Source organism: Hippopotamus amphibius, chromosome 11 (assembly GCF_030028045.1).
Source record: "Hippopotamus amphibius kiboko isolate mHipAmp2 chromosome 11, mHipAmp2.hap2, whole genome shotgun sequence".
In the NCBI taxonomy this organism is placed as follows: Eukaryota; Metazoa; Chordata; class Mammalia; order Artiodactyla; family Hippopotamidae; genus Hippopotamus; species Hippopotamus amphibius.
The window spans coordinates 18,357,463-18,373,729 of NC_080196.1; positions in this window are offsets into that span (position 1 = coordinate 18,357,463).

The window sequence follows — 16,267 nt, forward strand, 5'->3', positions numbered from 1 at the left end:
AACACTATAATTAGAGATCTTATCAGAATAGTTACTCCTTTCTGCATACATTGATGGAAAGAGAATATGTTTAGTATGAGAGACACCCTCTCCCAATCCCTAGGTCCTTCGTTGACCCCCCTCGTGACCTCCTGAAAGGTGATTAATCTCTCCCGAGTTTTTTCACATGCAAAACAGGAAATTATTGCAAGGATTAAATTTGATAATGTGAAAGTGACTGCTTCCTTACCTAATGCAAAGTAGGTGTTCAGTAAATATAAGAGTTTTAAAATTTTTCTTCTATCTATTAATATTAACCACACTTGAGTGTTGGTTGTTGCTTGCGCATAACCTGTTCTTCTGTTTCAGAAGAGAAAACTGCATCCTTTTCCAATACCTATTGTATTTTGTAATCAGTCCTCAACTGAAATTTTCAAGTTACAGTTTTTTTACTACATAAACATGAAATGATCTGAGAAGGCTCATAATTTCTACTGAGCCCGGAGCTCACCCAAAACATCAAGATTTATTTGCTTTTAATCACTAAGACTATTTCTGTTTGAAAGTAAAAAGACAAGAATGGACAAGAGAGAAGGGGAGGAGATGAGAGGTGAGGAAAGGAGGAAGGAGAATAGAATGGGAGAGAGATTGGTAGAAGGTAAAGTGCACAGAAAGATGAAAGATGGACTGTTATATAGTAAAAAATATTTACATCATCTTTTAGACAAAAAAAGGTACAATTATTCAGCATTACTGTAGATAAATTCTTTTTTTATATATTAGTTACCAAGCTCTGAAACTAAATGAATATTAACCTCCTTTGTCCATTCAACAAATATTAGACAATGCAACAGGGTAAGAATTTAGGTTATGGAAGCACACAGAGAGACAAATACATATGTATATATAAGCTGTACATTGGGAAAAGACCAAACAATATCTAGAAATAACATGACCATAGAACATACAATGGCAAATGTCTCACTGTGGTTAGTTAGTATATAGAAATTTAAAATCATGATCTTACAGTAGAGAGAAAGAACTGAACTAGAAAATCACTTAATATAGAAAACCTGGACCCAAATGTAATGCCAAATAACTACATGAATTTAAACAAGTCATTTAAATTTTCTGGCATTGGATCTATGATTATAAAATGAGATGGTAAAAATACCTCTTCCACCTATAGTGCATTGCATTTCTAGGGGAAAAAAAAGTAAATGAGTATCTCGCTACGTTATTTTGAAATCAACAAATACCAATATTTATTGTAAACTGCTATCAAATGTCACATATGTGACATTTCACATGTGATCACTGTTAATAACATATATATTCCTTTACAACGGGAATAAATAAAAATTAAACAAATGATGAGCCATTCATGTTCCCACATACAAAGATTTAATATTGTAAAAATGTTATTTTTCAAATGATAAACTATAATATGATTATCTTTCAATGAAAAACTTTAACATGAGCTCCATAGTTCGTATGGAATGATAAATAGGTGAAAGAAACTAGCTAATATTTTTAAAGAAAAGAATACTTAAAATTTATTATGAAACTAGAGTATGAAACTTTATTATAAAGTACAAACAAGCCAGTTCAGTAGTGACTACCTAAATCTGACCCTCACCACATATACTCCAAAAAAACCTTACAGATCAACTAGAGGAAGAAGGATCCCAGATCTTCAGCATGACTAAAAAATAGAGAACATCATAAATAAATGAGGAACATCATAAATACACTCATAATACCTGTGAGCAGAAAAATAAACAGGAATTATCAGAGTATCTATGTTCTGAGACCCCATTCAAACCTTGCAGAGAGCAGGAAGGAATCTAGACAACCTGTGAAGAGTGATGAGGGGAACAGAAGACATAAGATAAACCTAAACTCACCCTCAGAAGGAGGAAGTTCATCCTAGGTCTAAAAATACTGAAAAAAAGTCCCAGTAGATCAGCACACTGACTTCAAAGAAGGGACTTAAAAGTGTGCAGGACTCAAGCAGGCAGCCTTAAAAAGGAATGTTTCTGGGGTTGAAAAGGATAATGAAGAAGTACTTTTAGGAATCTAGGTGGTGAAGGGGAAAAAAGCAAAAGGGGGAAATGTAGGAAGCAGGAAAGAAAAGGAACCATAAAATAGGATGAACAATTCTCCCCTCTCCTTCCAAAAAGAACAATCCACTAAAAACACAGAACTTTGCTAAACTGAGAGAAGAGGACAATCTTGAACTACAAGCCCATCCACTGAGGAGATGTAGGAAAGCATCATTCACTACACAATGCTGCTAGAAGAGCAAAATGAAAAATTAGGAGCAAAACCTTATACCTGATAAAAAATTTCCCCCAAAAGAGCCAACCAGGAAGGAAACTGAAATGCAACTCTTCAACTTAATTATGTATCCGCAAACAAGCATTCTATGATTAAAGGAAAACACATTGCATCTGAAATACAAAAACTAAGACCAAAATAGACAAGAAAGTGGGAGAAATTAAATTAGAGCTAATTAAATTCAGGAAAAAAATAGGGATGAAAGTGGCACTTTTAATCAAAGGGAAGCATATGGCTACACAATAAATGGCACTGAAATTAAAGACTATACATTTGAATATGGTTATATCTCTACCTCACTTCTTATGCTGAATAAATACCAGATGGATTATTACTTAAAGTGTTTGTAAATATATATTAAAAGGAAAGTTGTAGAAGCTACTTCCTAACTACAAATCCAAATAAAAGATTGATAGATTTATGTAAAAATGAAAATGTTTACCTAAAAAGCCATAAATGGAATCAAAGGGTAAATTAGAAACCAGAAAGCTACTTGCAAAACATGTATCAGTGTTCCTTTGTATATATCATATCATTGAGTTGAGAAACCCATAGCTAGTGAATTAAATTAAGAATATGCAGATTCTGACCTGCTAAATGAGGAGGCACAAGCCACTCCCTGGATTCGGCAGGTAGCTCCCTCAGCCTCCGAGATCCCACTTTGGAAGTGACAACCCCCCAGGGTCTGGGGTTTACGAGTCTGGAGGTGGGTAATGGATGGTAATTTGAAGAAAGTGATTGAGTTACATTCTTAATCATGAAGAAGAATTAGCTTATCAGAAGTTTATACACCAATTAGTTCAAATGTCTTGAGCAAAATGTGTTCATAGGGTAGTTACAAGAGAGAATGCTGGAGAAGTAGGCAGGGTCATGTGTATCGTTGTTAAAAGTGCTTGAACTTTTTCCTGAAGACATATGGGGCTACTAAAAGATTCATAAGCAAGGGTTATATAACATAAACATTTTAGAAAAAAAAAATCACACAATATAATGTAGAAGATAAATTATCAGGTTGGGGGCATACAGCAGACTAGAGCAGAGAGCTGTGAAGAGTCAATGGCAATCACACAAGTAAGGAATGAAGGGGGCAGCAGTAAGTCAACAGCGTTAAAACATAGCATCCTTAGTGACTGCACTGCTGGTTCACATTAATTAAAATTGTGGTTTAATTCACAAATATCTGGGTCAATATGAAGATGCATCAAAATATATTTCTGTTTTCATATTGTTAATTAAAAAATGAAAAGGTTAGAATTTTGTCCATGTAGCAGAAAATAGAGGGCCTTACGCAACCAGACTAGAAAAAAACATGGTATGTGGCTCTCCCTAGTCCTCCATACTGCCTCCTTTTGTAATGAATGAATTATTTGTACAGAAGCAAATTGAGTGCTGCTTGCTGATACCATCAGTTCAAGTAAAGGAAACCAATAAGATATGTTTAGCAACACCAAAGGCAACTGTACTTAGAAGTAGAAATTACTTTTTTAAAGTTTACATTATTAACAGCCCAACCAAGATTTTTTAAATAAAAATCTTGACACTATTTGATTAACCCTTCTTAACCCCTTAGATTTTTTTTCATCAATGTTCACAATAGACATTTATTATACTGTATAAACCATACACTTCAATAATGGAAAAGAAGAAAAATTAACTTGTCTGTTTTACAAAGTTGGAAGATAAACAGCAGTGGCAGCTGTACAATGTTTTGAGAAACATTGTAAACATATTTTCTAAGATGTGCTTTCAATTCTTTGCTGTTAGGCACTCTGTCATAAATATTTGAAATATCTTTTATTTCCTATAACAACAGTGTCTATATTTATACTGTCCTCCTTTAAGTAAGTTTAATCTAATAAATCAAGAAATGATTTGCCCACACCTAACTCTATTCAAACCATTACTACATGTGGCACACAGAATAACCTTAGAATTTCCTTTCTTCCTATTCCTTTATTCTCAGACATTGTCAACTGTCCCAAATCTGCTCCCAAAACCCCACCAAATCACCTGTTTATCCAGCAAAGTTAAGTTTATTAAACCTGATGCAGCAAGAGAGAACACCTTGACTCAATAATGTCTCAGAAAGCTTATGACGGGTACAGATTTTTATAGGATTTTTAGATCTGGACTCACACGATTTAAGATAGGTCTTTCAATGTGGGACCTGACTCTATCTGGGGTTGGGATAAACTCATGATGCAATATTTTAGGACTGGTGGACACAGTGAGGTTAGGATCTCGCAGCGAGCCTTGATGTGTAACTAGTTGTTTGTTAAGTGAGCTATTGGCCCAGGTGAGCAAACTAGTGCCCTGTGCATGGGCTGTTCACCCAGATAAGGAAAGTATTTGCTCAGATAAATTGGTTTTCAGGAAGGTCCGCAAACACATAGTAAACATATTTATTGGTTCCATCCTTTTCTTCCTGGGCAAGAATTTCTTGTAACACATTCGAAAGTCGTGTTGAAGAAAAAAAAGAAAAAAAAGAAAAAACAAAGAAAAAACAAAGAAAAAAAAAAAAGAAAGTCGTGTTGATATTGGAGGCCTCAGTTGTCATAAATAGCATGGACACATTTCTGGAGGTTTTTTTTAGAGGAAAGAGAGGAGTAGCAAACTTCTAGTTCTTAGAAACTATTTAGGACCTAGGGACACAGAGAAGAATTGTCATTGCTTCCTCTTGGGCCAACTCCATTTGTCACATTCCACGTTTCATGCCCCAAACATAACAATCAGACATTATAAGGTTCAGAATGTCAAAAGTTATCTAAACCCATGAACGTAACTCAGGATTTCCCATCTCCCAAGAATGCCATTCTTTCCATTTTGCCTAATACAAGTCTACTTACCCTTCAAATCCTACACTCCTAAAACCCTTGTTTTAATTACCTTATCCTCATTAACATAATACCTTTACATATCTTCCACTGAATCTTCACATGTCATTATAATTGTCTGTCTCTCTCTCTAACTAGATTTTGAACTCCTCAAGGAAGAATTGTGTCCTTTTCATCACTAATTCCCCAGAACCTAACACAACAGTAAATGCTAAATAAATGTTTCTTGACAATAAACGAATGAATAATGTTCATAGATGGATGGATGGGTAGATGTGTGGATGGATGGACAGATGGTTGGATAGGTTTATGTAGAATTTGTAGAAATGGGTTTGTTTTTTTTTTACTTCTTGGAGGAGTGGAGGTTAGGTGTGGTTTCCAGAACTTTACGGCTGATTGTACATATAAGTCCTTTTTTTAACCTTCTTTTCATTCAACAAAGATTTATCAAATACATCCTACAGGTCAGGAACTACGCTAAGTGTTAGGTTTAAAAAGGTAGGCAAGGCCAGGGTGGGTATGTCTGTCGTATGGGAGAAAATGTCTTCGTGCTGTTGCTACTTGCCCCACATGACCACTACCAAACACCACCATTACAAACATCATCACCATTATCACAACCACCACAGCACCCACCACCACCACAACTATAGTCAGCCTAAACAGCATCAGTCAGTGAGCCAAGGATATTCTCCAAAGATTTCTTTAACTCAGGAAATATTGCCTAAAGCAGTGTTTCTCAAACTTCAACACACACACGAATCTGATGCTTGAGTCTGTGTTAAGACCTGAGATTCTTCATTTCCAACAAGCAGTGATATGATGCTCCTGATCCAGGAGCCACATTTCAAGTAGGAAAGATTCAGAGGACAGTCCAGAGCCTCAGATCTATTTCAGAGCCCGCCATCCTAGAGGAGACCAAAAACTTCACGAGATTGTAATCATGAGTAGGGTCAGAACTGGGGAGGAAAGTACAAAGTATAAAATTCAGATGCCTAAAAAATGAGATTCTTTTATTGAAAAACTCTATTGCTCAGCCTCTAGCATGAGATCATCAGATCGTGTAACGTGACCTATTCATGGTTTTTAGGCATTAGGACATGGACATCTGGGGGGCCATTATTCTGCCTATCCCAATATACTTTTTGGTTTTCAAAATTCATAAACAAAATGCATTCACCTTATTGAAGCATTTCCAAAGTCTCAATCTGTTACACAATCAGTATAACTACATTATGTTGTGATAAATGCCTCTTAATTTAATTGACATTTAGTTTAAGGTAGCTACTTTTCTCTCTAAAGCAACCAAAAATCAGACTGTTGACTGATGGACGAGGAGACAGAATAGTAGAGGAGAACAATTTTTTCAGGTGCTGAATTCAGGCTTTTCAGAGAATCATGGACTAAAACCATCTCTGGTATTCTCCACAATATTGAGATATTTTATTAGACTGTTCCCTCTTAAGTTCAAGAGTGTGTGGCACCCTGGCAGGTCCTGAGCACCTTCACTCTTACAGAGGGATCAATATGAGTCCTTTTAAACCTGTAGGAGCCACAACAGTTAAAAAACCTGAAATTACCAAATCATCCCCTTCAATAAACACTTCAAAATTCAAAGAAGATAAAGAAAACCACTGTTTCTCCAATGTTTAGTTGACTAGAATTTCAGCTAATATGTTAACTTTAGATCAAATTTTGTGGTTAAATTGTTTGTGTGTTGCTTATATTTACCTCTCCTTTCTTTTCCTAATCTCCTTTTTTCCTCCAATTCCACATTATAGGATCTCTAGCTATCTTGTCTTTTAGTTCTAATTCTCCATGGCTCTGTTCTCATATTCATTTAGTGGCTTTCATATAAACTTCTGCCAGTAAATAAGCCTACATGTATACTTGGATCTGAGCTAATGATGTTTGCAGTCTAGTTATATAGAAAAACATTGGCAAAGGCAGGAATGAAGTTGAGTATAATTTTTCTTTAGAAAATACTGGCAGACCGTAAGGTTTTTTTGAGCTTGCCTACAATTACAAATATGCTTGCTACACATGTGCCACACAAAACTTATCTAGGTTGTTCCAACTGTAACAAAAAAATGTCTAAAATCCCAAATGAGAACGATTTATAGCGGCACTGCTGTGTCCAAACATATCCAGAAATTAGCATTATAAAATAGCTTACACTTCTAAAGCATTTTTGCAGCTTACAAAATGGTGAGCACAACTGCAAGCTGGCATTAGTTCCCTCTGGACATGTCAGATGTGCAATTTCTTGCTCTTTCTTTGGTGGGACTTTTTTCTCCCTAGAGTTCCTCCTTGCTGGAGACTCCTGAAAAAACCACCCTTGACTACTTTGGTGATTCTTCCCTTCCAATGGTTGCTTAAAATCGCTTCCAATGGTTGCTTAGTTACTAAGCTTGGGTGGTCAAATCCAGACCTTTTGTGTTAGGCTAGCTTTCTCCTCTCCAGGTAGTCCCCTTGGAAAGGATTCCTTTTAAAATTGTCCAAGGAGTTCCCATTTGGAAGTGCCTTAAACCCATGGGAAAATTCACACATTCCTATACCATTATCAGTAGAAGCACAGTTCTCCTTTTCTTTGCTCTGCTGCTTCAAGCCCAAACTCCAGGAGAAACATATCCAGTCCTCCAAATAGTCCCCTTAAAACTCCTCGCACTTGCAATGGTTAAGAAAATGCTACTTGTTCTGGACAGTGGAATATGGGTGAAAATGTTTTCCTTCTGCATTTCTAGACCTTAAACTATCTTCTGCACTCCTTCATAGTTTCTCTTCCCTTTCACCCCTGAATACACAGGCCACGTGTTATAGGAGACAGAACTACGTGATGGAAGAATCCTGGATTCCTAAGCCATCACATGGAGAGGAATCACCCAGGATAACCAGTTCATTATGACATGCACGTTAGACCCTGTATGAGTGAAACATACAACTTTAGTGTTTGTTAGAGCAAGTAATCTACCCAAAGTAATACAGACCTATACTCAGAAGTGGAAAGATACTGCAAGAAAAACCTGAGATTTGTGGCTCTGGATTATTAGCCATGCAGAAGGGAGGCAAGACTACTGATATAGGAGATATAAAAGTGATCATTTAAGTTATGCAGTGATAAAAAAAAAAGGTGGTAAAAAATGTTGCTTACCATACCTTCAACGGCACACTGTGTGCCTACTAAGCTTCAATTCTAGGTCAAGAGGACGAATAAAAGAAAATTATAAGTGTTTACTGATTGGTATTGGTTGTTTATAGTAAATATTTCATGAAAAAGGTAAGCCCTATGAAAGACATGGGTTCTTTGAAAGGAGAAAGGAAACAGAGTCAAGAAATTTAAATCTTTGCATAACTGAAAAATCTAAGTTTAGGCCTCAAACAATAAGGGATGGAATTTTAAAAAGCTCTGAGTGAAAAGGTCTCAGACTTTTTAGTAGAAAAAATGGAGTGATTCAACCTACTGGTAAAACTCAGATGAACAGTATGATCTTCCCACACGTTATTCTAGATAGCCTCAAGGTAGCTGCTATTTAGTTGAGAAAGAAACATAAGGGAAAGACAACAAGGAAATCAACTAGGTTTGTGAACTATGTCTTTGAAAGAACTTTGGGTGTAGTTATTAGCACATGTAAGTGACTACACGTAAAGAGATCAGAACCAACTGTTTTTCAAGAAATTATATTGCCAAAGAAACCAAATGCCTAGATTTTAAAAAGTTTTGGATTGTTTAAACTCCAGACCACTGCAGCCCTTCAAGTTTCTCTACCAGCAAGCAGGCCACAAAAGTAACACAGTCCCTAGAAAAGTCATACATGCCAACCCCTAAGAAGAATCATAGATGTGCATACATCTTTTCTGCTCCATCTATGACTTCCAGTAAGATGTTGAATAGGAATAGTAAGACAGAACATACTTGCTTTCTTCCCAATCTTAGGCAGAAAACATTGAGTCTATAATTTGTATCAATTTGAGGAAGTGACCTGCTATTCCTAGTTTGCTAAAAAAAATTTTTTTATCATGAATATGTTGCATTTTGTCAAATGCTCTGTGTTCATTGATATGATCATATGACTTTTCTTCTGTAGCCTGTTCATTTGGTGGGTTACATTGATTTTCAAATGTTGATCCAGTCCAGCCACACAGACCTGAAATAAATCCCACTTGGTAGTAGCACATAATTCATTTAATACATTGTTGGATGTGATTTGCTCATATTTTGCTAAGGACTTTGATGTCAATGTTCATTAGATCTACTTGTTTTTAGTTTTTCTTTCTCACATTATTTTTATCTGGTTTTGGTATTAGAATAATGCTGGTTTCATGGAAGGAATTAGGAGGTTTTCCTCTATCTATTTTTTGGAGGAGATTATGGAGAACTGGTATTATTTCTTTCTTAAATGTTGGGCAAAATTCATCAATGATACCATATGGGCCTTGAGATTTCCTTTCTGGAAATTTAGTAATTATTGATTACATTTCTTTAATTGATGTAGGGCTATTTAGGTTATCTCTTTCACCTTTTGTGAGTATTGGCAGTTTGACACTCTTAAGGAAACTGTCCATTTAATCTAAGTTATCAAATTTCTGGGTATAAAGTTGTTCATATTATTTCTTTATTACCCTTTTAATGTCCATGGGATAAGTAGTGACGACTCCTCTCTCATTTCTGATGTCAGTAACGTCTATTCTATTTTTTCTTGGTTAGTCTGGCTAGAGGATTATCAATTTTATTGATCTTTTTAAAGAGCCACTTTTGGTTTTATTTTTTTCTATTATTTTTCTGTTTCCAATTTCATTTATTTCTGCTCTATTATTTATTTTTCTTCTGCTTGAGTTAGGCTTAACTTGCTTTTGTCTCTCTAGTTTCCTAGTAGGTTATTGATTTTAGATCTTTCATTTTCTTTTCTAATACATGTATTTAAGGCTATAAACTTCTACGCACTGATTTCGCTGCATCCCTCAATTTTTAAGTTATATTTTTATTTTCATTTAGTCCACAATATTTTTACATTTTTCTTGAGATTTCTTCGACTCATGGCTTATTTAGCATGTGTTGTTTAGTTTCCAAACGTGTCAGCCCCTAACATTCTCAAAAGGTGTTATCCTTTATCAGAATATAACTCCTCCTTTAAATAAAAGATCAATCTTTCTTTAATGACCCTGGATATTCCTTATACTTGTTCTACCTGCCTCAGTGGCCTTGATCCATTCTCTTTTTATCTAATATTTCTGAATGTCTGCAATTCAAAATTCTTTAATCCCCCGGAACCCTTAAGAGACCTTTGAATCAACCTTATTCACCGAATGTCTCAAGAGGTTCTCCATTTTTCATGTTCATAAGTAACTGAATTCATATAGCCATTCACCAAACAAACTTTAAGAAGTAGATTACTATGGTTTCAAAAACTAAATTTCATGCCCCTACCCCCCAACCCCCAGGACAGACAGTAAGACATGGTACGTTGGCCTGGCATATTTCCCCGAGGTATGTAAGGTATTTTACATGTACCCACAGCACCAGAGTTTAGTCCACAGTATGTTAGATGAGGACCGAGAATGTCAGATGAGGCAGTTCTAACTCTCTTGTTTGCAAAGGGCACCCAGTTACGGCAAAGCAGAGAAGTGAGCCTGGTAGGTTTGTTCTATGGCCAAGGCTTGCAATAAACAGATCTAACAAACCCTGCAGCCTCTTTCGCTCAGAAGGCAAGGAATGATTCATCAGTCAGTTTTAGGTTGTACATATTCCTTTTTGTCTTTCACATTCTTAAAAACAATGTACCCTTTTGCAGAAAACAGTACACATTGCCATCTAAGCCCCGTTCCTCTTTCAACAGAGTGGAAGCATAGTGGGTATGTCTTCTCAGGACACTACGTACAAAACTATCGGCTTACAGATGACAAAGGAATAGAACAAAGATAAAAATGGAATAAAAGGAGAACCTTTTCAACCAAGAGATTCTGAGATAAAGATTACTATTCCAGAATTTTAATGAATTGGTTTCATCACTGACCCCTGGAAGATGTCAAATTCCACATGTATATGGAAATGGTAGGACACACTGAGGCTCGTTAGCAGCAGTTTATCACACTGAGACTGCTGTGTTATGTGCTCTCTCTCTCTTCCTCCCTCCCTCTCTCTCTATCTACCTGTCTATCTATCTATACACATACACACACCCCTTTTCCCCTCAGATCTCCCTATTTCCTCTGAAGCCTGGCAGGTGACAACAGAGTTGAAAAATGTGACCAAATTGTGCTTTAGAAGAGGTCCTGTGCCAAATTAACACAAATATGAACCAGCCAAAGACCCCACAATGAGATGTAAATTTGGACACAAGATTTACCATTTCATTTTTAAGTGCACCCAGTAAGAACAGTTCAATAAGTCTTGCAAGCAGTTATCAAACAGAACCTTGAAATAAGTTAAGCTATCCACTGCCTGTTTTCAAATATCCATTGGAGCCTTACTGTATAATAATAATAATATTAATAATAATACCAATATTATTAATAATACAAGCAGAAATTGTCCCAGTAGCTGGCTCCTAGGTCCTGGTCACCTAGCTGTGGCTCACCACACTAATTTTCTCTCTCTGTTCAGACACCTATCTCTTACTATCTCTCTAAGTTTTCTTTTCATATCTTGCTTTTTATCCCCATTCTTTGAAGCCTTCTTGATGAAGATTTTACAAGTGTAATAAGGATATTATGAAGAGGCAGGATGTTTAAAATGAAAGTTTTAAAGCCTGATTCTGGATGCCTGGGCATTTGCATTTAATCCAGACCAAAACCAGCAGCAGTAATAGCTACATGTAAAAGCAGTGGATCTTTCACTATCATTTTGCCTTTTAGGGGCTTTTAAGATTCCACATTTCTAAGGCAATCTCCATCACAATGGCATCACAATGGCAGAAGAGGTTGTAACCAGACTTTGGTCAGTCTAAATAGTGTATTGTAACCCAGGTAACATTCTCTATCAGCTGAGGAGGGAAAGAAACCAAAGAGTAAGGTAACACCGCCTTGGCAGCTTGGGGACACTGCATGGGCCTTTGAGATAAAGTAACTAGTGAGATGAACATGGGTGATTCAGAGACCTCCAAGTGAGATGTGGGCAAAGCTATAAAGCAGCCCACCCAGGTCCATTAACATTAAGACCATTAAGAAAACATTATGGTTGAAGAATAGAAATATACTACCCCCAGCCTAGCTTCACCAGCTGCCACACTCCCAGGGACAGACATTGTGGCTTGTAAGTCACCATTCAAATTATTTAAGGGAAGTGAGGTCTCCACTTGTTAACAAGAACATCACTTTAAAAGATATCTGGCAAGAAACAGACCCAGAATTTAAAACAACAGCAATGATAAAAAACAAAAACAAAAAGCCTATCGGCACAAAAAGGCAACATCTTCCAATCTTGTTCTTGAATGTTCATCTCAGAATAGCAGAGTGGAAAAGCTTTTCAAATTTATCTATCACTTATTTTATGTTCCAAGAAAGCTGAGGCTTAGAGAACAGGAGTGATTTGCCCAAATATATAAGGCCAAACCAAGCTTAGAATCTGTCTCCTAACTTGAAGGCCAAATATTTTCATATTTGATGAACCATATTTGAAGAACCAGCAGGCTGATTCTTCTGGGTTAGAAATAAAAGCATCTTGACCTCATGCCCACCTACAGACAATCTGGGATATCTCAGGGGCAGGGAAGGACATTAGTCCCCCTGCAGCATAAATTTCCTCCCTCATATATCTAAAATCTACAGGACACTGTGATTCATTCATATGACACAGAGGTCATATGGTAACTTCTGGTGGTTGGAAAGACCCACCGTACAAATAATGCCAATATCAAATTTGTATTCCACCCTCCCACTATCCATTCCTAACTGTATATAAGATACAGAAAGACTTCTGATATAATGGTGTTTTTAATCACTTTCCAGATCACATAGTTCCCTTTGGACTCCCAAATAACAAAACCTTCAAAACATTTTTAAAATGCATCAAAGCCACTGTATTCGCCATGGTAATTCACCTGAGATTTCCAAAAGAGTAGTCTATACATACTAGAGCATCAAACTGCCTATTTTCTCAGGGACTGTACAGGTCCATATACATCCAATGCCTTCCTCTGTGTTCATTCACCAGCCTTTCCCAGTGCTCTTATTACTGTAACAATCTAGAGTCTATAATACTCACAGAGCATCATATTTCTATAAGTGCTCAACTGTGCCATAATATGTCCATGAGACGTTACCGTGAGCCCAGGAGCCTAGTTATATGCCCCTCAATCTCATCTCCATGCTCTTTGGACATATTTCAATAGTATATCCCACTCAATAACTCCTGCAGTTAATTTAAGCATTTAGAAATAATTTTTTCTGCTGTTATCAGTGGTTCTTTCTTGTCTTATTAGTCCAGATCTCTTTTGCTTTGCACTGAGATTTTGCCTTACTTACATGACCCTTCTCTTCCCCATAAACCAACCCCAAACAAAACCGGTAATTGTTGGTCTCCTAATGAGTCTCTGCATACCCCAAAGTAGTTAAATGAGTCTGGTTTGGGGAAAAAAAACATAAAAATAAAACAAACAAAACAGATCTTGGATTCCAGACTTAAAAAGAAAGGAAAAAGAGTTTAGAGAGAAGGAAAAAATTTAGAGTGGGAATACTTTGAGGATGAAAAGCTATAGTGTAAGCCCTGACAGTTGGTGTCTCTTTTTTGTAATGCAAGTGCCTGACTGCAGAGGCATCCACTTCAAGGCTACTGTCTTGAATAAACATGTTGCCAGCCACAGAGTAGATAAAAAGCCAGGCCAACCCCTCCCACCCTCACCCCTGGGCTCTTTTGTTTCAGAGATCTTGGTTGATTTCTAAAACTGACCATTTGGGCCACTTGTTTTTTCTCTTCCCACTCTTATGTTTTAAATTCGCCAATAAAGAATGAGCCCATGAAAGCTAGGTCCCCACCCTCTACCACAGTGAAAGCAAACCCCAGTTCCCTGTGCACTCTCTCTTTCTATCCTGTGTGCCATGTGATTTCCAGGGCCTGCAATACATATTTATTTTTTAAAGGTTTCCTAATGGTTATTGCTGAGGGTATCTTGCAATCATAATAAGAAACACAAGGGCCGGTGCAGCCACAACACTGGTTACCAATAGGCTGAGGCCAGCATAAAACAAAAGTACAACCAAAGTAGCTAAAATCAAAAGAAACTGACAGCAGATTTCTCAGGAAGCCAAGAAATCATGGACAAAGAATGAGCTGGCCTTATAGACTTTTTCTGGGGGGGTGGAGATCAAACCATTTTATTGAGGGGCTTTGGGGGAAGGTTGCAAGGCTGGGAAGACAATGAGATTCAAAATCTTTCTCCCGGCAGGGACCTCCCCAGCTTCACCGTCACTGAAAGCTGGCCTTATAGACTTAAACACAAATACCCAAACTGAGAGAGCTCCCAGGATTATACAAACTGAGTTATCTTTCAAATGTAAAAGGCCAACATTCATCTCTGCTCCTGTACCTCTTGGCTACCTATTCATGCAGGTTTCTCACCTGTTTAAATATAATTTATATCTTGATCCAGCCTTACTGGGTCAGAGAATGGGGAAGTTATGACCTACTAGAAAATGGGGCTGAGAAAGCTGATGTGCAAGACACATTACTGACCTCCACCTACAAAAGGTGAGCTTAAATCTCTAGAAAATGGAAGAGAAATTAGCTGTCAGAGGGTGCCAAGTTGATCACATAAACAAAGGCAAAATAAGTCTTCGGTTGTCATTGTAGATGTTGGCCAAGCTCAAAGCCACAGCTGAAGATACAATGAAGTGGGCAGTCCATTCCAATGAACTTTTAAGAAAAGCTTTATAATATATCCAAATGAAAGGACTGTATCAATTAATGTCACTGGTTACTAAGGTAAGTGGCTATGAGTTGGGTTTTTTAAAATCTTGCTGGAGTGTGAAATACTGACATATTTTTTAATGTTGCTATCTTTACTGCTAAGCGCACTGTACCCTGCCTGCCATTAACTGGCTATTTTGAGCCCTGATGAATTAATGGACATTATGGCACAAAGGAGCAGGAAGAGAATACAGAAATTTTCACTATTTCTCCTAGAAGTTTGGTGTGGTAAATGGACCATTTTACTAAAAGGGAGGGTGGTCATTAGAAGCATAAGATAGGAGATATACAATACCACAAATAGTTCAAGGCAAAGATAAAAATACCTGAATTTTTTCTAACAATTTCTAAAATCATAATTTGTATATAAAGAGACACAAAATCCCCAAAAAGGTATTTTCAGATTTGAAAACCCAAGGAAAAAAAATTTCTCTTTAAACTAAGCCAGCCCTGAAGATTGGACACTTGGTCAAAATCTAGGACCCTGGAATCATGACATTTCTAAAACAAAGGCGCTGGGCAGGGGTAGTAGATCTATTTTAAATACTACTTTCTGTTTCAATATAAAAAAATTGAAATAATTTTCACTGTTGTATACTTTCCTCTAATTCTGATCCATTGGCACACAAATATTAAATAGCTGTATAGGCTATTTTTATTTATGCTTTTCCCCCACATTTATTATCAGACATTATTTCACATCCCTGCATTGCTTTCATGAGTATTGGTTTAATGGTATTACAAAATTTCATCATATTGCTACATCAGAATTTACACAACCAGTCTAGACATAAAGTATCTTTTGAGTTATGGTTATTCAACTCTTGGAAAGAGTAAAAATTGGGGCTTGTTTTAGAAATTTCTCAGCATGGACATGGGGTTGGCAGAGGGGAGGAGGTTTTCTTGGAGGTCAGGGCAAACTTCAGTGAACAATCTATTCTAACAGATCTTAGAGAGGTCCCAGATCTGCCAAGAGTTTGTGTTCCATCTGTGTTTCTATATCTCAGCTTTTCTCAAGGATACCGGTGTGGCTCAGATCATTTGTAAGCTTCATTGCATGTAATCTATTACTAATATTAAAGTCTAAATTTTTGAGAAATCTTTTTTTTAAATTAAATAATAAGATTAAGATTATCCTATAATCTTAAAACCACATTCCAATGAGCGGGGATGGGGGGGACACTCAGAAAAGTACTGCACATCTGAACGTCAT